This window comes from Canis aureus, chromosome 26 (genome assembly GCF_053574225.1).
Source record: "Canis aureus isolate CA01 chromosome 26, VMU_Caureus_v.1.0, whole genome shotgun sequence".
Lineage (NCBI taxonomy): Eukaryota > Metazoa > Chordata > Mammalia > Carnivora > Canidae > Canis > Canis aureus.
In genome coordinates, this window is record NC_135636.1 from 31,486,090 (window position 1) to 31,499,737 (window position 13,648).

Below are 13,648 nucleotides of genomic sequence, written 5' to 3' on the forward strand. Positions count from 1 at the left end.
TTTCTGGTGCTGGCTCTGCAGCCGACTTGCTGTGGGACTTTGAACATATGCTTCCCCCTCTGGCCTCAGTTTACTGACTATGAGAACTACCATTAGCTGGTACCATTAGCTGAGCACAAGCTCAGCCACCCTCACGTTTGTCCATTCTAACCTTCTCAGGAGTCCTATGGGGCCACAATCACTTCGTTTTATAGGCAAGGGGATAGGGCTGGGGAACTCGGTGGACTTGTAGGAGATACGGCAGGTGGGCAACTAGTCTAGATTTGAACCCAGATTGGTCTGGCTCTAGGCCTTGCCCATTCCTGGTCTCTTGGAGGCTCTATTGTGCTCTGAGGCCTTTGCCTCCTCTCTTCTAGGGTTCACCTCCCAGCTCCTCTTGGGAAGAGAAGCCGAGGCCTGGTGCTGTTTGACCTGGATGGGCCTTAGTTTCCCATCTGTGAAATGGGAGAAATTTCAAAGAAGGAGAGACAAAACAGGGATGGTATTTAAAGCTGGATTCACACTCACCCTTCCCTATGCCATGATTCCAGGAGGACTAGTGAAGAACCAAAAGTGGGGTGCAGTTTTGGAGCATGGGGTGAGATTGTTGGCATAGTGTTTGCAGAAGCCTTTGTGGCCTAAAGCAGCATTTCCTTATTGTCCCTTTTCTTTGCTCTACTCCTTGCCCCCTGCATCCAGATATAATTTGCCTCTTTATTTTCTGGGAAGTGTGATTGCCACTAAATACTGGCTTCAGCCCCCTCATAAGCAGGAATATCTAAAACTCAATGACTTCTGATAAGCCGCCTTAGTTACTGTTTTGTTTTTTAAATGCACATTAAAATGAACATATATCAGGGCACCTGGGTGGCTCAATCAGCTAAGTACCTGACTTCAGCTCTGGTCATGATCTCAGGCCCTGGGATGGAGCCCTGCCTGCAACTGGCTCCCTGCTGAGCAGTGAGTCTGCTTCTCTCTCTCCCTGTGCCCCTCCCCCTCCCCCTGCTCTCTCTCTGAAAAGAAATACAATCTAAAAAAATAAAATAAAATATAAAATGAACGTGTATCTATTAAAATAAATGTTGCTCTTCCCTACACTGTTCCTCCTGCCCCGGTCCTTGCTTTGGGAAACTCAAGTCAAGGCGGGTCCAAGGCCTGGTTCTCCTCAGGTGACTTCCTTCTCTGTGCCTCAGTTTTTCATCTGTAAAATGGGGATAATCATCAGCCTGCCCAGCCTAGGTGTTGTTAGGAATAGAGCCTTTTAAAAGTCGACCTGAGCCATTGGCATGGTGCCTGGGAAAGAGCAAAGGCTCCGTTAGCGCTGACATTATTATTCTTATTACCGGTAATTGAGGAAGAGGTGGATTTGGGGTCAGCAGGCCGGGTGCTTGGGCCCGGTTAGGGAGGGCATTTTGGCTGGGGGGTATTTAGGGGTCCCACAGGGTGGGGCGCTCTCACGGGTCGGGGTGGGGGCAGGGTTTCTGTGTCCCCGCCCCCCGCCTGCCCCTCCGCACCCCGGCTCCTGCGGCTCCTGCGCCCACGGGGTGGGGCCCGCGCGTGGGTCTCCCGGGTCGCCGCGGGGAGTCGGGCCCCGCACGCTTCCTCCTTCCTCCTCCCCCCGGCGGCCGGCCGGGCCCCTCCTCCCCGCTCGCGCGCTCCCTCCCTCCTCTCCCCTCCCCGGCCGCCGCCGCCGCCTCCTCCCTTTCTCTCCCGATCTGTCTCTCCCGGCCCGGAATCCATTCCGGCCTGGGAGCCGGAGCGGCCAGGCCGCCGAGTGCCCGACCCCGCCGTCCCGCGGTCCGCCCTCCCGCGCGTCCGTCCGCCCGCGCGCCGCCGCCCAGCGGCCCAGGTGAGCGCCCCCCGCCCCTCCGCGGGCCCCGGTCCCCGCCGGCCCGGGGGAGCCCCGCCCGGACCCCGTGGCGTCGGAGGGCGGGCGGGGGGGGCTCGGGGCCCCGCTCCGGCCTCGCCGGGTCCGAGGCGCGATCCCGGGGCGCTGGGCGGGCGCAGGGGGACCTGCCCGGCGCGGCCTTTTGTTGTGATGCCTTGGGGGGGAGGGGGCGGGCGGGGGCTCGGGGTCCGGCCGGCGCGGGGGCCGCCGCCGGCTCCCCCTTCCCCGGAGCCCCCGGAGCCCCCGGAGCCCCCGGAGCGGGAGCCCGGCCGAGCCCCCGGGCCAGGTCTAGGCCAAATCTGAAATCTGAGCCTGTCGGCGCCGCCTCTGGCCGCGGCTGCCGGGCCTGGCGCCCCCGGCCGGGATGGGAGGTGGAGAGGGGGCGGGCAGGGTGGGCCTGGGGGCGCCGAGCCAGGGGCGCGGGCCGGGGCCCCAGGACCACCCTGTCCTCCTGGAGCTTGGGGTAGGGCCTGGTGCCGCGGGTCTGGAAGGGACAGGGCCGCACTGTCCGTCCACTGCCCCCAGCCCCCAGCCTCGCCCCTGGCAGGCCCAGCCGCCTGCCTGCTCAGAAGTTGGCAAAAGTTTTGGGTTTTCTCCACCAGGCTGGGTCCATCTCCCTGCCTGGGCTTCGGTTGGGGGTGAGCTTAGGTGCCCACAGGGGCTGCCGCTTGCCCAGCTCTGTGTGGTCAGGCAACTGCCTACCCTCTCTGATCTGGGGGTCCTGATCAGTGGCAGGTGGGTCTGGCTGGGACTGCTGGGCTGGTGGAAGGATGACGGTGAGCAGAAGAGGCTCACCTATGGGGTATCAGTTCTGCCTCTGGGGCCTTCAGGCTCACTGGCCGGTGGGCAGAACAAGTGAGGCTTGTCAAGTGGGGCTTCCTGAGCTTCAGGACCTCTACATTTGGGGCAGGGGTCCCTGGGTTACCTGGGATGAGTCCAGGCCCAGCCACAGTGCTGCTGAGATCAGACTTGGTTTCAGGCATAGACCAGGCCGGTCCTGTTACTGCCCCTCTTGTCAGCCTCCTGGCTGGACAGACAAGACTTCTTGTCTCCCTGGGTGACCTGGGCCAAGGGACTGCCCCTCTGAGCACCCACATGTGGAATGGGGGAAGAATATATGCACTTCTACGTGTAGGAGCTCAGTGTGTAGTAGGTGCTCAATAAATGAGTGCTTCACTGGATGAATTGCCTAAAATGGGAGGGGGCTGAGGGGGCTGGTCCCAGTGGGGCTTGTGTCCAGAAGAGGATGGATTGGTGTCCGAAAAGCCACCTGAGAGCCCCTTGAGAAACAACTCCAGCACCATCCTGCCACCCAGCAGCTGTGTGACCTCGAGCAACTCACTGCCTCCTTGGGCCTCAGTCTTATTAAGTATAAAATAGGCCAAATGGAGAAACCGAGGCTCAGAGAGGGGAAAGGACTTGACCAAGCCCACACAGTTTGAAGCTGGAATGAGAACGTACACTTCAGAGACCCCAGTCTGGCTGCCCTTGACCCCTCCAGTGTGGGGGGAGCAGGGGTTTCTCAGTATGGGACGAGGCATGCAACGGTGTTAGACCATACAGATTGATGAGTGATTGCATGGAAGCCACGAGGTCCTCCTGGGGATGTGGTGATGTGGTGTGCCTCGGTGATGTGGTCTTTCCACCTAGGGAAGTGATTTACAGTGTGTCACCTCTCTCAGCTGACTGCCTGCCTAAGCCCTTCTGTGTGGCTCTTGGGCTTTTTTCCTCCTGTAGGTGTCCCTGCCAGGACTGCCCTCTCCTCTGTGAGCTGTTTATCTGTTCTTACTCTTGAAGACTTAGCTTCAGGCCCACCTCTTCCAGGAAGGCTCCCTGGCTCTGCCTCCCCTCCCCAGCCTCTTCCTGGAGCATGAACTCTCCCCAGCTCACAGCACAGTGCCTGCTGTGGCTTCTTCCTGATTGTGACCTGGCGGGTGGGGGGGGATGTCTGGCTCCCGCGAGCCCCAGGAGCCAGGGAGGACATGGCTCAGTGACCTGCTGACAACACTCCCCAACCCCCTGGTCCTCGTTGATCCCATTTTCCAAACCTGCCCAGATGCAAACATCCGTGACCCTGTGTGAGCCTCTGCTATATGCTAGGAGCTTCAAACTCAGGCTGAGCAGTGTGGCGAAGGGGTTAGTAGTGGGAGTTGTAGGAGGCATCAGGGGGCTTCCAAGAGGTGAGGGAGGGCAAGAAGTTTGCTCAACCAAGAAGGAGGGAGGGTGCTCTTTCTTCTATTCGGACACTTCCCAGGGTTGCTGGGATTGTGGAGGTGGTCATCCTGCTGCAGAATTGTGAACAGGTCCCTGGCCTCCTAGATATTTGAGTCTAGAGGGTGAGCCAAATAGCAAACAAGTTACCAAATAAATTAATATATAATCACAGATGCGATAAGGGCTCAGAGAGAGAGGCGTGGGGTGCAGAGGAATTTTGAAGGAAGTATGTAGGAGTTGGCCAAGCATGGAGCTGGGGAAGGGCTTGTCAGGCAGAGAGAAATGCATGTGCAAAGGCCCTGAGGTGGGGAAGTGTGTGTTATAGAGAAACGATGGGAAAGCCTCTGAATTCGGAGCACAGAGAATTAAGGAGAGTGGGTGAGAGGTGAAGTAGGGGGTGTTTTGAGGGGTAATCACTCATATGGCTGGACCATATGGAGCTGTGTGGGCCTTGGGGATGAGTTTGACCTTCATCTTCACACAAGGGACTACTCAGCGTGCCCTGTGTGAACAGCCCCATGCTGGAGGCCAGGGATACAGAGCTGTTCAAGGCACTTGGTAGAAATAGATCTGTGGGCTGGACTCCAAGTATTCTGTGGGGGCCTAGATCAGGAGTCAAGAGGAGGAGGCATTTGAGGCTGGGCTTTGAAAGTGGAGTAGGAGTTCACTGGCAGGAAGGCAGGAGAGGGTGGGAGCCAGCAGTTGGGAAGTGCATGCAGGGTGGCAGGAGGCTGGGTGTGAGGTGGGGGGGTGGGCAGGCAGGGGACAGCTGGAGACCAAAGGTATGACAGGGTTATGATAAGGGCTCAGGAGTCAAACAGGTCTGTGTTTGAGTTCTGACTGTCTCCACCCGTTGTGTATCTTTGGGTCATTCACTGTATCTTTCTGAGACTTCACTTTCTTTGTCTTGAAAACAAGGACAATATGTATCTCCCTATCAGGTAGCAGTCAAAGGAGGCCTACATGGCCCCCATGCCTGGTGCCCATAGGTGCTTAGGGAAGGTGACCTGCCTCAAGTGGTGATACACTGGGTAGCCCCTGGGCCCGGTGGGTCTGGCCTCATCAGCTGTGTTTGGAAGGCTTTAAGTGGATGAACTCATGGAGTCCGAAGGTGCTGGCCTAGGAAAGGATGTTGGCAGACAAGGCCACCCCTGTGCCGGGTGATTTGAATCCTGCTCTGCCCTTGCTGTGCGAGGAGGCTGGACTGGGGAGAGTGCTGTTAGTCTAGTTCAGCCCAACTTCTTGAGAGCCTGCCTTAGGTGAGATTGGTCCATTTTCCAGATGTTAATACTAAGACCCAGAGAGGAGAAGCCACTTCCTGCATGGATCGTGTGGCTCCCAGCACCTCTATCTCCCCTTGGGTCCTTTACTCCCCCACCACTGCTCTAACCCCCTTATCTCTACAGTAAACCACTCTGGTTTCCACTCAAGCCAGTTAGCGGGGAGGGGAGGGGAGGGTACTTCCTCTGGGGTACCTCAGTTTCCTCATCTGTGAAGTGGGATAATATGAGTCATGGCTCCTAGGGTGCCCTGAGAGGACTGAAATAAAGCATTTAGCACTCATTAACTAGATAAATAGGAGTGGGGAAGAACCAGGTACAGCTTAAATCCTTCATCCTCTGGCAGCAGACACCCCCTTCCTGTGAAACAGTTCCTGAAGCTGTAAATGGGCATGCGGTTTTACCCTTAGTGAGGCCAAGGGGAGAGTGGGATGAGCTGGTCCCTGCCTTTACCTGGGCGCTGGCTCGGCATCATGGTTCTCGGAAATATAGGCCCAGCAGGTCCTTCCCCTGTGTTCAAGGCCTGGTTCCCACCGTCTGTCCAAAGGAAACCCAAACCTCTGCATACCTCCCTTGTGGAGATTAGATTTGCTATTTTCTCCCAGTGGCTTGAGTCTACTGGACACTCAGTAAATGTGACATCTTTCTCCCCTCCCTTCCCTCTCGGGGACTCAGATATCATCCAGTTTTAAGATGGCCCAGGCCTGCGCTGCTGTGTCGAGAAGCGTTCTGAGGTCCAGGCTTGGCTTCCTGGGAAGGAGTGCTGTGAGAGATGAGTAATGTCTGCCATTGGCAGAGGATTAGAGTATGTTGTCCATGTGCCGTGCGTTTGTCATTCCCGATCCATTCTGACCTTCTCTTTTCACAGATGGGGGAATTGAGGCCAGAAAGACCCGGGACATATTATCCAAGCTAGGAGAAAAATGCACATCTCTTGTCTTTTGATCCAAGGCTCTCCCAACTCAGCCAGCCTGCGCCTTCCCACTGGACAGCCTGGGTGGGGCCGAGTCAAGGGAGAGGTGGATAGGAAGGACCCCAGAGCCCACAGCCAGGAGCAAAGCCCTGGCTATAGGACCTTGAGCAAGGGACTCCCTTCTACCCTGGGCCTCAGCTCCTCTCTTCCCAGCACAATGACCCGGAGGAGTTCCAGAATAAAATGAGAAGCCTCTCCTGCGGGAGTTGTCCAGGGCAGGCCTGGCCATTGAGCCCACGTGGGGCCGTTAGAAACTGTGGCAATGAGTCCTCCAAGCAGCCTGCAGGCAGACTCCTGGTGCCGTGGATGGAAGTCGGGAGACTCAGCCTCCCCGTCTGGGCCCGATTACTTTCTCTTGCCCTGCCCAGATTTGTTGCCTTGACCTTTACTCTGTCTGATGTGGATGTCCTCATGTCATGCCCTCTCCAGCCAGGTTGTAGCCACGTGGACCATTCCATCCTTTGCCTTAGCAGGGGATGGGCAAAACTTTTGTTCCCATTACACAGAAAAGGAAACTGAGAGGCTCAGAAGAGACAATGGCTGGGGCCAAGGTCTCCCAGCACAGCGAAGTGTGAGCCCAGACTTCTGCCTTCTGAATGATCTGTAGCATCCAATTCCCACTGAGTGTGCACCCAGCTTGCCTGAAATCTTACCCAAGGAATAGGGCTGGTGTATTGCCGGGGACAGGTGATCCTTACTTTCTGGGCTTCTGGTTCTGGCTGATGGATCTCCCCTCAGATATGGAATATAGGGTCTTGCAGGGAGCCCCCAGCTCCACGGGTTGGCATCTCATGGGTGCTCAGTGGCTACTCATGGCATAAAGGGATTAGAAGTAGCAAGGCTTTTGGAGCTGATTGGTTCTGGGTTCAAATCCTGACTGCCATTTGCTGTGTAGGATTGTGGAAAAACAATTGCTTGGGGCCCTGGTTTCCCTGTCTTAGAAATGGGGATGACAGTGCCAATGGCAGCTTTGACAAGGTGATGTGAGGATCAGATGAGTGAATGTATGTCTGCTTTGGCAGAGTCTGCACACAGTAAGTGCTTTGTATTTCTGAGCGCCCATAATTATGAAGGCAGTTCCCTGACCAGGCGGGAACAGTGGACAGGAATTACAGGCCAATCAATTGGGGACTCCCTGGGGCTGAGACCGGACGTATGTGTCTGTGGGAGGCTTGTCCAATGGGACGTGGCCAAGGGGAAGGTTAACTAGAAACACAGGTTTTGGACTGGGTGAGTTGGAGACCATGAGCGCCATCCTGCCTCCCTGACGGGCTCCCGCCTTAGCCCACCTGTGGCTTGCCCACCTGCGACTTGTCAAGGCCTCCCGGTGTCCTGATCGCGACATTTGAGGCCTCGTCACTGAGCGGGCCCATTCTCTGTGAAGGTGACCACTGATGGAGCCGTGGGTGCTTGGCCCGCGAGGCGGGAGCTGTTACTGCGCTGGTGCTTTGCAGGGGTAGCCGAGGCTCAGAGCGAGGCAAGGTGGGTGGGGGTAGGGGCCCCCCAGCTCGGGGTCCTGGAGGTGAGCCCTGCCTCCGCCCCGCCCCGGCCACGCCCACATTTCCCTGGTACTCAGTGGGCTTTGGGCTTTTGGAACCTTCAGCTGTCCCCTGTGGGCCCGGGTGCTCTGCCTCCGTGCCTTGCCCCTGTGGGCCCACCGCCCAGTGGCCCCCCCTCTCCATACTCGTCTAAGCGGCTGAGAGGCCTCTGCGCCTGCCGCCGGGAAGCTCTCAGTGACCACGCTCTGTGCCCCAGCCCGAGTCCATTCTTCCCTCCTCTGCACCCCACTGCCCTTCTCTGCCTTCCCGCATGGCTCTGACACCTTCTGCCCTACATGGCAAGTCACAGGATTCTTTTTGCCTCTTAGGCAGGACGGTGATGGTAATCATGGCTCAAGGGCACTGCACTTTACAGTCTACAGAGCACGTTCCACGGCCACCTCTCAGCGCCCCCAGCAGGGCTAGGAGTAATAATCTTCGTTTGGCAAATTAGGAAAATGAGACTCCAAGTCAGGGTCCCCCCAGTGGCTCTCTCTGCTGGCACTGAGCCCCGCCCCCACCCCCATGAGCCCACAGTCTCCCGAGGCAGGAACCCCTCGAAAGGATTTGGAGGTTCAGAGAAGTGAAGTGACTTGTGTGAGGTCCCGTGGCCTGGAAGGCTGGCAGAGCTGGGAGGGTTCCTTCTGGGCCTCCGAGAAGGGACAGGTTGTGCCCATGCTCCCACTCCTGAGTGGAGAACTGGATGCACCCGTGGTCCTGAGGGAGCAGGGATCAGCCCCTGGAGGTCCTTCAGGAGTCACTGGCTCCCTCAGCACGTAGGTGGGCCCTGGGCCGGTGCCAGGTAAGTGCTTGTGTCTGGTCCTCACAGCATCCTGCCAGGCAGCAAGTTCTGGCCCCATTTCACCAGACAGGAAACTGAGGCTCAGACAAGCAAAGCAGCTTGCCTAAGGTCACCCAGTGCATGAATTTGGACCCGGGGCCCCAAGGACTCCACAGGCCTGCCGTGCCTCATGTGGGCTGAGCCCTTCTTTGCCTTCTGTCTGACCCCTGATCCTCCTCTAGCCCTTTCCTGGCATTCCTCTCAGAGTGATGAGGCCTGGAGACTTCTCTGGCAAGCTACCGGCCCCCAGCCCCAGGGCTCTCCTACCTCCAACTGCTGTCACCCACAAATTGTGTGACTTTGGTGAGTCACTTCACCTCTCTATGCTTCAGCTTCCCTACCTGAAAAATGGGCCTAATGCCAGTATCCATGCCATAGGCTTGTTCTAAGGTGCGGGATGCTCTCAGCAAAGCCAGCACCTAATGGGCACTGGAGAAAGATTAGTCGCTATTTTGTTATAATCTGTATCAGCTTGAAGAGGAAAGAATTGACAATCCCATTCTCCAGATTGGAAAACTGAGACTCAGAGAAAGGAAATAGCATCCATCAGGACACAGAGGGATGTCACAAGTTCCTGGGGGCACATCCCATTTCCAGATAGGGAAACTATCCCCTTCCAGGACTCAGTTTTCTCATCTGTTCAGTGGGTTTGTGCATATGGTGGGGAGATAGTTCCATCACATCAAACCAATGTGGTTCCTTAGTCCGCAGCCACCCTAGGGTGGGGGTTGGGGGAGGTAGGGGCACCTGTCTAGGCAGATGGGGGCTGTGCCCTGTGGACTTTGTCCCTGAATTATGCCAAGTTCTCAAGGCTAGGCTTGCCTAGGAGGTTGAATCAGGCCAGGCCAGGCCTTCGGGGTGCCCTGCAGCCACCAGCACCCAGGTCCCACCATATCACCTGGTCCACCTGCCTCCTCTGCTGTGTGCTCTAGACGAATGGCTTCTTTCATTGAGCCTCAGTTTCTCATCTGTGAGATGGGGGCAGACATCGTTCTTCACGAAGCTGTTGGGAGGACTGGATAGCTCATTTCCCTCCAGATGCCTGCCCATGCTAGGCTTAGAGAAAGGCCCCAGCTAGTGGTTACAGGTATGAGGATGGGCAGGATTCTGACTGGCAAGAAGGGGCAACAGCATTCCAGGCAGAGGACCCATGTGAGCCAAGGCTCAGAGTAGGACAGTTTAGGGAGTACCCTGTAGTTAGTTGGGGGTAGGTGGAGTGGACTGCCACCTTCTAGGATTTGGACTGACCCTGAGGGGGTGGGCAGGGTGTCAGCAGTGACTGTGGTGATGTTGACCTTCCTGCCCTCCAAACTTTAGATTTCCTTTCAGAGCCTTGGGAGCAGCCACCTGTGCTCCCCACCCCCCTCCCTGCCAGGTGTTCCCGAAGGCCCTGGAACCAGATGAGCCACAGTTCTATTTGGGGACAATTCTGCTGTTCCCGTTTCTCTCCTGTGCCCTAGTTTTAGAAACGACGTGGGTTTGGTTACCAGTTGGCCATTTGCAGAAAGCACCCCCCCACCACCACTCCGCCCATACCTTAGATCTGTGGGCAGCATGGGCAAAATAGGACTCATTATTGCCTCTGGGAGTTGTTCCTGGCCTCTGTCCCTGGATTCTCTGGGTAGGGAATTGGCAGCTGGACTCTTGATTACGTGCTGCTGGTGTCTGGACCTTGTGTTGGGTGCTAGAGACCCCCAAGGGATGCACTCTGGGAACAGCCTGCACTCTGGTGGAGCCAGACACAGACCCTGATCATTGTCCTACCACAGGGTAGGCACCACAGGAACCCTGGCAGCCCATTACAAGGCCAGAAGGGCTTCCTAGAGGAAGTGTTACCTGACTTGAGTCCTAAAGGATGAGCAGGAGCTCACAGGGAAAAAGCAATGGTGAGGACATGCCAGGACAAAGGCAGAGCCTGGGCAAATATCTGGAGGTGGGAACTCACCTGGTGTGTGCAGGTATAGCCTTGGGAGGTGGGGTGTGTGTGTGTGTGTGTGTCAGGTCATGTACAGGGTAGTTAGAAGGGGACTAGGTTGACCAGGCAAGGCCTCAATATCTTGCCAGGCTTTGCTGAGGCCTCCTGCTGAAGGTGCGAAGGGAAGACAAAGGCCAGACTTGGCTCTCCAGTGCTCAGTTACTGTTACCAAATGAAGGTAGTCCAAAGAGGCTGGGGTTCCAGATAGGGATCAAGAACCCCTACCTGAGGCAGAAGGTAGGGGCTGTTCTGGGGCCTCAGAGGAAGCAGATCAGGGAGGACTTCCTGGAGGAAGCAGTACATGACATACTTGAAAGGATGAGATAGTTCTCTGTGGGGAGGTGGAGCTTGAACTGGGGCCTGAAGCTGTGGCATGGGCAGCTCCTCTTGTTGGAGCCCCAAGGAAGGGTAGAATTTTGACTTCAGAGGTGCTGGTGCCCACCCATGGAGAGGTCTGAGGGCCTGCTCAGAGTCTACATGCCATCCTTGGGCATGAGGAGATAGCTGGACAGAACTGATTCATCTAGCACCGTGAGTGGGAGCCCTGTCAGCATTGTGGCTTTGGTGAGGTGGCCCTGGGGAGAAGGTGGGTGGCAGCCAGGTAAATGGCAAGTCTGGGATTGATGGGGGAGCAGCAAGGTGGGGGATGGAGGCCTCAGCCCCCACTCTGCCTGCCTGTACATCCTTTCCTTGTGGAAGCCCGCCTGGCAGGAAGTGGTGGAGACGTGTTGGGGCCTGGCTGGCTGATTCTGAAGGCGCCTGGGACATGGGCTGGGCATGGGGCAAGGGCTCCGGGTTCAAGGCCTGATCTCCCTGCCATGTTGGGTAAAGCTTGCCAGGGCAAAGGTCTCCCTGCTTGGGTCCATTCGAGCCTCCGGAAAGGCCCCTCTGCCCTCTTAAACTCAGACGGTCTGTACTCCAGACAAGGTGAGTAAGGAACGATGGCTGAAGACTCTGATGCCTGATAGGCATGGGTTTGAAACCCAGCTTTGTTCTCTGTGGGCCAGGAGCCCTTGACCAAGTGTCTTTGCTATTCTGAGCCTCAGTTTCCCCATCTGCAAAATGGGGGTCACCTTAGAGTCTCCTAGGGCTTAATAAGATTTCACAAGGCTGTGCCCAACACCATGCCGGCCCCTGGGGTCTGGCTTTGGAGCTGTTGGCCCAGCTGACCAGGGGTGGTAAGACTTGCTGAGTGGCTGAGGGGTGGCTTCCGGTCTGCCTTGGGCTCAGCACAGGCACCGAGGACAAAGCCCCTTTGTGGCGAGACAGATGGAGCCTGGGAGCCCCCCTCTCATCCAGGACCAGAGGGCCGCCTGCCCCTCCTCCTCACCCAGTCCCCCCGGGGGAAGGAGCTTCCTCAGGCAGAGGAGATGGGAAATGAAAGTCGGGTTGTGCAGGAGGAGAGTCCAGGCTGGCTGCAGCTGCGTAGGCCAGAGAGTCTGGCTGATGAGCTTGGACGGATCCATCCCTTTTCTGGGCCACCTTTCAGGGCCTTGAGCATCCCTGGCAAGTCCCAACCCCACTGTGTATGCCCTTTTCACTTATCCATCCGTCTATCCATCTGCCCATCCATCCATCCATGAATCTGTCCATCCATTCTGTAATTACCAGGTATCCACTGTGTGCTAGGCCCTATGCTTTCGGCCAGGGGCCACTCTGGCCAGATGGTAGCCAAGCTTCCCAGCTGTTATCTATTTTGAATATTACACCCGCTGCAGGGCATTCAGCAGTGAGTGAGACAGAAGTGGCCCCTGTCCTCAGACGTGTGCTCCCATGGGCAGCTATGTCATCAGTGCTGTGGTCTGTGCTAGGAAGGAGAAGTTGAAGGTCCTTACTTGGGCAGGAGGAGGTCAAGAGAAGCCTTCTGTGAGGAGGTAGCTATTGAAATGAGACTCAAAGAGAGGACAGAGTTGGTGGGGCGTGTTGCCATTGAAACAGGTGGCCAGGCAGGGCCTTCTGAGCCTGTGATGAAGCACCTGGAAGACATGAAGGGGTGGGGTGTGTGGATGTCTGGGATCGGTAGGCTCTGGTAGAGGGGACGACAAGGGCAAAGGCCCAAGTGAGTGTGTGCGCCCGGTTCTCAGGGAAAGGGGAAGCAGTGGACAGTGTGAGAAGAACAGAAGTGAAGGGGGTGGGGCCGGTAGAGTCCACTAGAAGGCTTGGAGGCCCGGGGGGAGGACTTTGTCCTTTGTTTCATAGGGGCCGTGAAGGGTGTTAAGCAAGAGTCATGGTTCAGACTGACATTCCAGAAAGGGTCTCTGCCCCCAGTTGTCCAGCTTGGGGGAGGAGGCTGAACCTGGGCAGTGGGGTGGCCATGGTGAGAGGGAAGTGGATTCAGAATGTGTTTGGAAGGTGGGATAGGCAGGACTGGGAACCGGGTTACGTGGGGGCAGGAGGAATCATCGTTCCTCTCTTGGGCTGCTTGCTGGTGATGAGGGGCTGAGTCCTCGCCACAGGCCATGGTGGCTTCTGGTTTGTTTGTTCCCTCTCCCCGGTCCATCTGGAGGCACAAATTCCCAGTGCCTTCCTCACGGTGTCCTGATGGCTGGGCTGAGCCTTTCTGTTCCCATGGCTCTGTACATGTTAGGCAAAACTGGCAGGACCCTACCCATTTTACAGATGAGAAAACTGAGGCTAAGAGTGGTACACCCACTGCCTGGGTTACATAGTGGGGCAGGGTTGGGGCTTGGTCTCTCAGGACTCAAGGGATCTATGGATTTGGGGAGTATGGACCCTGCCTCCCCAGTTCCAGCTAAAGATTTCTGTACCTAAGATTTCTTTCCTGCCCTGAACTATCTTAGGGAGATGGAGGCTGCCTCAGTGTGACCTCAGAGGTGGGGTCAGGAGCCTGGACTCTAACTTGCCACGTGACCTGGACCTGTTTCCTCTGCTGGGGATTCCTAGATCACAGCAGTGTTGGGGGGCGGGGCAGATAAAACGATGCACGTAAAGTGCCACGC

The 13,648-nt window shown here is 56.9% G+C and overlaps 1 protein-coding gene across 4 annotated transcripts in view; it reads left to right on the top strand.

Moving 5' to 3' along the window:
* The first annotated feature begins 1,615 nt into the window (after positions 1-1,615).
* SRC (SRC proto-oncogene, non-receptor tyrosine kinase) overlaps positions 1,616-13,648 on the top strand; it is a 50,168-nt gene continuing 38,135 nt past the window's right edge. The window contains exon 1 of one of the 4 annotated variants that reach the window (XM_077873112.1): positions 1,616-1,828. The gene's annotated coding sequence lies outside the window, so the exon portion shown is untranslated. The remainder of the gene's footprint in view (positions 1,829-13,648) is intronic. The other 3 variants (XM_077873108.1, XM_077873113.1, XM_077873114.1) reach the window with 3 other exon arrangements.